We start from the raw sequence: 10,141 nt of genomic DNA on the forward strand, positions 1-10,141 counted from the left end.
CAGAAACTTACGAAAGGCGCCTTGTGTACAAAGCACCGATTAGGCACCGTGAGAGAAATGTGATGACCTTCAGGGGCCCTGTCTCCAAAGATTTCATATTCTTAGTCTGGGAGATGGACTCGACCACGGAAAGGTAGAGCGAAGTAAGTGGTCTACTGGACAGCTGGGAAAAGTGCTGCGCCCAGAGGGGAGGCTGGTTCCTACCTCAGGGACTCCGAGAGGCTTCCTGGACGAGCTTAGTGTAAGAGGGTGTTTGGAAGTGGGGTGGGGGGAATTCCTGCTGAGGGAAAGCAGAAGCAGAAGCACACCTGGCGGCAAGGACGTGGTGAGAGAAGAGGCGAGAAAGGCAAGGGGGCCCCGTTTAAGGATCTAAAAGCAGTGGAAAGCCCTGGAGGGATTTTGAGAAGAGAAAGGAGGGTTTATTTGAATGACTGGTGACTGTGAAGGAGGGTCAGCCTGGTGTCAAGTGGAAGAGTCTGAGGGTGTGCGGAGTAGGGGATGGGTGGGAAGTGGGGTGGAGGCCCGGACCCCGAAGAGCAGGCCCAGTTGGCCCCCAGGGCCTGGAGTCTCAGCCAGGTGACCGAGTAGGGAACCCAGGAGCCCCAGTTCCTGCTGACCCATCACGTGATGGGAGGCGGAGCCAGCGGCGCAGGCTTAGTGGGCCGCACGCATGAGAAGACTCGGGATGTGAAGGGCAGCAGGGGGAGAACCTTGGGGAACAGAGGAAGAGGTGGTTGTGTCTTGGGGGAGAGCAGTTTTCTCAAGATCACTAGCGAATCTTTTCAGCTGACATCTCGCCCACAGCTGTCCATGCTCTCAGCCACTAAATTAATGGGTCACAAAGCTCTGTCCCCACAAAGGACCTTCCGATCCAGCTGTCAGGAAGGCAGAAACCTGACAAAGGGCACTTGATGCCCCTTGAGACTGTAGGCTCAGCCTTGAGACAGGAAGGCTTCATGGAGATGGAGACACTTAATATGGGCTTTGAAGAATGGCTTTCCTGAGAGAATGATGTTGTCAGTGGAAAGGGACGGGCTTTAGGGAACACCGAGCTGGTGTTCTGAGCAGTGATGACACCCACTGGAGGGGGGTGATTCGGTGGATGGACCCAGCCTATGTGGGTCTGGCATGTCAAAGTTATTGTCAGAACACAATTGCAAGATACGGAACTCTTAACACAGAACCATCTTAATTAAATGGAATTTACTGGTTCCCATAACTGAAAAGATGACTTGGCTAGATCTTGGGACTCAAACAGTGACGTGAAGGCGCGATTTCTCTCCGTCTCTCTGCTCTGCTCTTTGACTCAGGCAGTCTCTCTCCAAAGGTGGTGAAGATGGCCCCCGGCAGCCCCAGGCTGACACTCACCTCTTGTTTAAGGACCAGGATGAGTCTCTTTTGCCCAGCTGCGATCATGTCCCTTTCCCTAAACTGTGGCCAAGGACTTGGAGCTGCATCCTGTCGCTGGGGATGCGGATGGTTACACGGGGGGGCTTGGATTCAGAGATGGCGCCACCAGCGTTGGTTGGGATATGTGAGCACGAGGGCGAGGCCTACACCAGTCAGAGATCCTTGCTGGCATGAGCCTACGAGACGGAGATGGGATGCCTGTAATCTCCCCCTCAGCCCTCCTCACTGTGGCAATAGGACATGTGGCCACCAACCAGCTCTGCTCTCTTGCAGAAGTTCCGTGTGTCCTATCTTTCTTGGAACAGGACTGGGCCTTGAAATCAGGCTTGCCCCCTTTCAAACAGGCAAACTGGGCCTTGATTACCCTGGCCCTGTCCTCAGGAACTGTGTCTCTTCCTTCTCTCTTACACTTGCCCCTTTCTTCCAGCTCCATTCCCGGGCCCACCCAGCTTCTGACTTTCCCGTCTTTGTTCTTTTCTACTTTGAGCTCAGTGCTTCTCTTGAGTAGTGCTTGGCACCCCTGAAGACACTGCCTGCAGGCATCCTGGCTGTTTGGGGGAACCACCCACCTAAACCCAGTCCCACCCCGACCACGTCTCCATCTGGAAGGCAGCCCAGTGGGATGGGGAGGGAGCAGGCCCCAGCGCACGAGCAGAAAGCAGCGGGGCTGATGCCACGTGCCAGCATTAGGGTACGTTTTTGCATTAATTCCTCAGAACTCCTGAAATTTCTTCTGTCTTGGAGTGATGCCTTCTTCACCACATGTTCAGTAGCTAACATACGTCTCTATGGTGGGTTTCCTTCCCCCAACCTTGGACCTACGTACTTCAGAAAGATGTTGAGAATTTGGAGAGTCCAGGTACGCATTCTACGTGGATGAAAGATTGGGAGAAAAGTAAACAGCTCTAGAGAAAAGAATGGAATAGCAATCTGAAACGTGTGAGGAGATAGTTACCAACAAGATGTGTGACCTTTAAAAGGCACTGCTCTCTGGGACTCAGTTTCCTCATCTGTAAATGAGGGGCTGATCTGGATGACTTTAAAGTTCCTGCCATCCCTAATCTCCAGCTACCTGAGAGGGGGATCCCACCCTCCAGATCCACTCTGAGGGATCAAGAAGGAATGACTTTGAATTTATTTTAAGCATTTAAAAAATATATTTATTTATTTATTTGGCTGCATCGGGTCTTAGCTGCGCCACGCAGGATCTTTCATTGCGGCACACGGGCTCAGTAGTTGAGGTGCATGGGCTCTCTTGTGGTGCACGGGCTTAGTTGCCCTGCGGCATGTGGGATCTTAGTTCCCCCGACCAGGGAGCGAACCCGCATGCCCTGTGTTGGAAGGCGGATTCTTAACCACTGAACCACCAGGGAAGTCCCTATTTTAAGCATTTAAAAAACAACTTTGTTTTGAAAAAAAGTTGTACTTGCTAAAAAGTTGCAAGAATGGGACAATGAATTCCCATATACCTTTCAGCTAGACTTACCAACTGTTAACATTTTGTCACATTTATTTTTATTAAGATATAATTCACCTACCATGAAATGCACCCTTGTGAAGTATAATTCAGTGGTTTTTAATATATTCACAAGGTTGGGCAGCCATCACCACTAATTCCAGAACATCTTTCTCACCCCCCAGAGAAACCTGTGCCCCTCAGCAGTCACTCCCCATTCCTGCACCTGCCCCAGCCCCAGCCCCTTACAGCCACTAATCTACCTTCTGTCTCAATTGATTTGCCTATTCTGGGCATTTCCTTTAAATGGACTATGTGGCATTTTGTATCTGGCTTCTATCACTTAGCAAAATGTTTTCAAGGCTCATCCATCTTGTAATATGTATCAGTCCTCCATTGATTTTTATGGCTAAAATTCCACAATAGGTATATACCACATTTTGTTTATCCATTCATCAGGTGATGGACACTTACGTTGTTTCTGCTTTTTCGTTACTATGAATAATTCTGCCATGAACATTTCTTTTTTTTTTTTTTTTGACTGCACCACGTGGCATGCGGGATTTTAGTTCCTGACCAGGGATCGAACCCATGCCCCAGCAGTGGAAGTGCAGAGTCTTAACCACTGGACTACCAGCGAAGTCCCAGCCATGAACATTTCTGTCTTTGTGTGAACATATGTTTTCAGTCCTCCTGGGTATATGTCTAAGAGAGGAATTGCTGGGTCATGGTGACTCTAATTTTATGTTCCTATCAGCAATGTATGAGGTTTCCAATTTCTCCATATTCTCACCAACACTTGTGTTCCTTCTTTATGTTGAAACCTCTTTTCTGATCTTACCTAAGTTGAAAAATGACTAAAAACACAAATTGGTCATGCAAGAAAGGAATTTACTGGCTTAGGACCAGATAAGTCATGTAATGCAGTGAATTCAGGAGCTCCACAGGTGCCCCCTGACCACTTCACTCTTTCAGCTCCACTCCTGGAAGCTGGCTCCGTTTCCCAGCCAGGCTTTTCCCTAATGGTGATACAGGGGCTACTTAGCTTCAGGCTTTCCTCAGAGCACTAATTTCAACTGAAAACAGAGCAAGCTCTCTTTCCCTGCAGTTTACAAATGTCCCAGGGTTCACTCTGATTTGACCAACTTGGGACTGACCTTGTTCCTGAATGAGTCCCTGCGGTTAGGGGGACCGGATGCCCTGACTGGCTTGGTCTAGGGTCATTGTCAACCCCCCCCCACCCCCCGCCATGCTGGGAATAGAATCACTTGGATGAGAGGAGGGAGTGGGTATGGGAGGCGTGGTTCCATGAAAAGGAAATCAAAGTACTTTCACTAAAAGAAGGGAAAACGGAGGCTGAGCAGCTGAGACGGTGTTTCCCAGAAATGGAGAGGATGCCGGGCTTGCGAAGCCCCACATGCTAAGCTTTCCCCTCCCCCGCAGGGTCGGGGTTCCCCTCGCTGGTGTCCCTGACAGAGCCTTGTCTAACACCCCCATTAGCACACTCATGACATGGCCTCGTCATTGTTTGTTTCCAGGTCTGTCTCCTCAAGTTACTCTCTTCTTTCTTCTCTGTCTCAGCTGATCTCCAGTGTCTTCTCTTCGATCTTCTCAGCTGGGAAGGGAAGGAAATAAGATAGTTACCCAAATAATGGAAGGTCACTCTACAGATACGCCAAAAAGTGCAATGGGAATTCAGAGAAGGGCAAGATAGAAGGGGTCAGGAAAGCTGTTCTAAGGTCTCTTTAAGGGTCTGAGAAATAAAGGAGTTGCCACAGAGGCCAAAACATCCCCTTGATTATTGGTAGAGAGGCTGGGTTGGTGGACATAGTTTTAGGTCTGTTCGCTAAGTGGGCTGCTAATACAAATCCCATAGTGACGCCGATTAACCCACCCAGTCGTGGCAACACGAGACCAGAGAAAGCCTCCCCTGACCCTTGACCCCTGTGGAGGTAGAGCCCACCTCGGCAAGAACGGTGGGATTCTGTACCCTGCAGGCAGCTCAGTCCCAAGAGGACTGAGGGGTGGAGGGGTGGCATTGGCCTATGCATGACCAGTCCCCCCCCCCAACCGCCACCAGAATGGTCATCTTTTACTTTCCTTGAGACAAAGTAAATAATGAGGGGTAGAGAGAGGACAGGAGTATTACACCTAGTGGAATTCCTTGCACGTGGAAGGAAACGGGTAAGGTTTCCAAAGGTGGAAATGGCCTTATGGAAGGTGGCATTTACCTGGGTCCCAAGCAGAAGGGACTGGAGAGGCTTCAGGCCAACACTCTTAGGTGCAGTTTCTAGTTGCCCCTTTGTCTCATGGCCCTAATGACTGCCCTCCTGCTTGCCTCCTGGCTGGGCTGCTCTAGTGCAGCATCTCTAGACCCTGGTACTTGGGTCTTCACTTGCTTGTACATGGTTGTGCGTCTCTGTACCCGAAGATCCTACCCCAGTCCTACACTGCAATGAGTGATCCATTGCCAGGTGCACAGCCCCTGCTGTTGGGCTTCTTCCCACTGTGAACTGGGCCAGGCTGTAGATGAGAGTAACCTGAGCTGAGTCAGGAAAGCACTGATTGCAGGGAAGGAAGGAAGCAATAGGAGTCATGTACCACTTCACCCCGTGGGCTCCGGGCCCTCCACTGTCCAGTTGGGAAAACAGGTGCAATTCTTGCCTACATGAGGCAGGGAAGCCTTGCTCCAGAAGCGGGGTTGGTGGAGGCTGCCTGAACGTGATTCTCACCCGGGATTTTGATCTAGTTCTGGGAAGAGTTGATCTGAGGTGTCTTAGGTCTTGCGGTAACATATACAGCCCCATCCTTGAGGACAAAAACAGATGCTTCCATGAATTGTTTTTAGGTTATGAACTAGGAGGAAATTGCCTGCTATGAAGAGATTTCACATACTGATGAGTAAGTGGATGAATATTGTAAACACTTGCCATTCTGAATAATAGATGGATAGAACTTTGGGTTTACACACCCTGGTGAAGGGACGAGAAGACAATTACTGATATCTTTTGTCCTGACAGTTGGAGCCCAGAGGTTGCATCAGACTCAAGCAAATTACTTTCCAAGTTTTTGGGGAAAAGGGACTAAGGCATAGGCATCAAAGCTGACCCTAATTCACTTACAATGGGTCCATTTAACCCTCTGGGGAATGCCTGTCCTCAGGTGTAATGCCTGAGAAATGGTTTCTATACATGCCATTGCTAAGCCAATAAATAGGTGCTTCGTATCTCTCTGCCAGATCCTGAAACTGGGAGAGATGATGTCCAGTTCAGGACCTGGAACCTGCAGGCCCTAAGGAAGGGCAGAACAGAGGGTAAGGGCATGTGCTAAGGGGCACCGGAGAAGGACAGCTGGAGGTGGGAGTGTGCAGTGCCCCTAGCACTTTCCAGGCAGAGAGCGGGCCCATGACCTAACTCCCAGTACCAGCTCTGTGGGCAGGCATACTCTATTGAGCTCGATGACGGAGCCTGATTCAGGCTGGGTTCCCTGGGCAGCAGACTTGGCCATGGAGATGAGCATGTGGCATTGGGGGTGCTCTCAGGTTCCACACCTATGGAGGAAGGGAAGGAAGCAGGCTTGGTCAGATGGAGAAGGTGAGGTGCCAAGTGGTCTTGACAAAGGCCTCAGCTGACCCCACAGAGAGTTCTGAAGCTGGGACGGCCTTTTGACTTGTCCTGAGTTGGGGTGAGGGGACCAGGCCTTTATACCCCAGCTTCAGCCAGTCATTGCATGCATGCTGTCCCCAGAGAAGAGGCTGTGACGTTGGGTGAGGAAGCTCAATTCCTGAAGAGGGCTGATAACTGAGGGCTGTCAGCCAGCAACACTCCCAGAAGCGAGGGGCAGAAGCCCTTCTGTCATGAAGGTCCACCTGGGTTGCATATCCTGGTGTCTGCTACTCCTTATGCCACTCAGATCCACCTCTTTGTATAAGTTCTGGGAGCAGCTCTACTTTTTCTGGGGGAAACTGATGGTTAACGGGACGAACCATAGCCTCCACCATGGCAGCTGGTCTTGCGGCCCCAACTGATACTCATCACCTCCCTCCTCTACTATCACCCGCAGGAAGCACCTCTGCAGAGCCCCTGGTCACCACGCCCCTTTTAGGTCATGGCTGCTGCACTCGTCTATTTACCATCAAAATGAGCAAGGGTGTAACAAAGAGACACCCAGCTGGATCATCTGCTTGCCAGACACCTTCCTTTTTGCTCCCACTGTGAAACTGCAGCCTGGCTCTTCCTGAGGATCAGGGTCACTTGTTGCTGCCAGGATCGTGACTCCTGCTTGCCTGCTGGTCCCTTGGCTCAGAGTGCCTGGTGGCAACTGTTCACAATGAGTTCAGTGGGACTTTCGCTGCATCTCCGGATGGAAATATTTCCTCTTTGAGAACCAGGACCTCAAAACCCCTCAAAGCTCAGAGTTGTGGTGACATAAATACCCCAGTGGGATCACTGGGATTAATGGTAAATGGAGCTACTCCTACTTCCACCCCTTGGTTCCTGGACCTATTTATTCTTCCTATTGGGACATAGCACCATACTGATTTTTTTTTTTTTAAGATTTTTTTGATGTGGACCATTTTTAAAATCTTCATTGAATTTGTTACAATATTGCTTCTATTCTCTGTTTTGGTTTCTTTCTTTTTTGTTTTTGGCCATGAGGCATGTGGGATCTCAGCTCCCCGACAAGGGGTCAAACCCGCACCCACTGCATTGGAAGGTGAAGTCTTAACCCCTGGACTGTCAGGGAAGTCTCTTGATTGTTCTGGAAGATGATGCCCATCCTTGGTTGGTAGCATCTCTGTGCTGGCACCTCAGCTGTGCCTTCATAGGCTACTCCTTCTCTCTGTTCAGGCTGGCGTCTTTTGGATGGTACAGAATGTGGTAGGGCCAGTGGATTCCATGGTCATGTGCCACTGTCACACCTCCTTTGCTGTGCAATGGGTCCTTTGGTCTGATTCGATGTTACGTGGGACCCTGTGTCAACGTGTCAGACACTCAGTAAACACTCAAGATAGTGGTGCTGGCTGAGGCCCGGCAGGCAAAAAAGGCAAACCATATCCGGAACGCAGCAACTCCAGTCAAAGTAAATTGCTGCCATTTCCAGGATGGAAGGTATCCGATGTAGTCAACTTGTCATCGAGTGGCTGGCTGTTGTCTATGAGGAATACTGCCATTTTGGGGGCTCAGCATTGGTTTCGTTGCTGGCAGACCGGACATTCAGCAGTGGCAGTAGCTACATCACCCTCTGTGAATGGGAGCCCATGCTCTTGGGTCCATATGTTCTCATCCCTGCCACCGTGGCTACTCCGTTCATGGCTAGTACTGAGGTGGCTCATAGCATCTGGCTGATATCAATGGGTGAGTCATTCTTCCTACTTGGTTGTTTAGTACCTCTTTCATGGTAGGTGCTCTCTGGTGGGCACCTGCACACTTCTTGCCCAAACACATAATCCATCCACATACCTCTATCCCAGACCTCCGTGTCCTTGATCTTCTTTCTCCTCCCAGCCTCCTGAGCAACCAGCCAAGCCATCTGCTAGTGCCCTGAGTCCATATATATTCCCACCTTGCCTACATTTCTGTTCACACAAAGTGTGAGAGGACTTATTCACTGGGAGAATTTCCCTTGCCACTGTCTTTCAAGATCACCCTAGGGTGGGGCTCTAGTGCAGCCGCAGTTCATTTTCAGCTTGCACCCACACACCACTCTGACCTATGAGCAAATCGAGCTTTGCTTTTTTTCCTCCTTTGTCCGCTGGTCATAAAGGGACTCCATCTCCTGTGCAGCCATAGGTGTGAGCCGAGGGAGAGGCGTCAGTGCATAAATGCTAGGTGACATGGATGTCTAGGCCATCTGCTTGTGTGGCTTACTGTGCCCCTGGCCCTGCTCATCCCAATTCTGGATGTACCACTTCTTACTATAGATTATTGTTGGGCCTACTCAACTTTATGTTTTGGTGGGTCTAATAGGCAGAACCCAACTTATGTAAGATAAGCTCATGATGAAGAATTTTGGATCAACTCAAAAATATACAAAGAGAATAAAGTTTTTCAACATTGTTCTGGGGTTACACAAGCAAAACAAAGTTTGTTGATAATGGATTGGAAGAGAAGTTAGGCTAGAATGTACTGCTAGGGTGTGAACGACAAAGTGGTAGAGAGAATGGTGTAGAAGAAATGGATTTTGAAAATTCTAAAGCGGAATTTATAGGTAGGTAAAGAAATGGAGACAGCAAGCATGTTTGTCATCTTTTTTTTTTTTTTTTTTTTTTTTTGTTTGTCATCTTTTGAAAAACAAAATCATAGCTGTAAAAGGAAGGAGAAGGGGGTGGTAACTGGAAAAAGGAAGAGTTAAGGTCTCTTTTTTTCCCAAAGCTTTTTTGAGGATGAACTTGATTATGTTTAGGTACTGAGGGGAAAGAAGCAATAGAGATGCAGAAAAATGGTGGGACTAGAGGGGCTCAGCTGGAGTACCTGAAAATTCATTTTGGTAAGCAGAACAAAACAAAACAAAAACAGAAAACAAAACAAAAAAGGAACAAAGGAAGCAGGACTGTAGGAAAATTCAAACTTTCCCCTGTGTTGGGCTGCACTCCACAGGCCTACAAGGCCTTTGCTTGCCCAGCTTCAAGACCGAACAAAGAGCCTGGAGTCAGCAACAGAGACATCAGTGGTTTAATGGATGGGGGGACCTTACACGTCTGAAGCAAGGTCCTGGAGCGACGCCCCACCATGTGCGGCACATATGGGCAGGACATGGTGGCAGTCTTTGCTCCCAAGGGGAAGGGGAGATTTCCAGTTATAGGGGAAATGATGTCAGGTTGGCTCATTAGTTACCAGGGAAACCAGCAGAGGGGCACGCCCCTCACCATCCTTTTGAAAAGCTATCATTAGCTGGGGCCTGGGGCAAGTAAGTAGGAAGGTCAATCAAGTCAGTAGGGTGTAGTTGAAGCAAGCACTGGTTGGGCAGGGGATGTACAGAGAGCAAGAGAACAGCCATCTTGAGTGGCCTGACCACACACCCTCACACCCCGTTCCGGCCATCCTACCATCATTGAGAAAAGCATCAAATACTATTTTCTGTTATATACATTTCTCCTTATTTCAAGGGAAAATAAACATCAATAACAATCCCAGAGTAAAATCAGACAGTCTGGAGAGATCTAAATTTCAGTTCCCAGTACAGCATTTTTTTTTTGGAAACATCTTTTATTAAGAACATATAAAATTGCTCAAACAGGTACATTAAGAGTAAAGTTTCTAAATGCACTGCCTT

The sequence above is a fragment of the Balaenoptera acutorostrata genome, chromosome 12 (genome assembly GCF_949987535.1).
Source record: "Balaenoptera acutorostrata chromosome 12, mBalAcu1.1, whole genome shotgun sequence".
In the NCBI taxonomy this organism is placed as follows: domain Eukaryota; kingdom Metazoa; phylum Chordata; class Mammalia; order Artiodactyla; family Balaenopteridae; genus Balaenoptera; species Balaenoptera acutorostrata.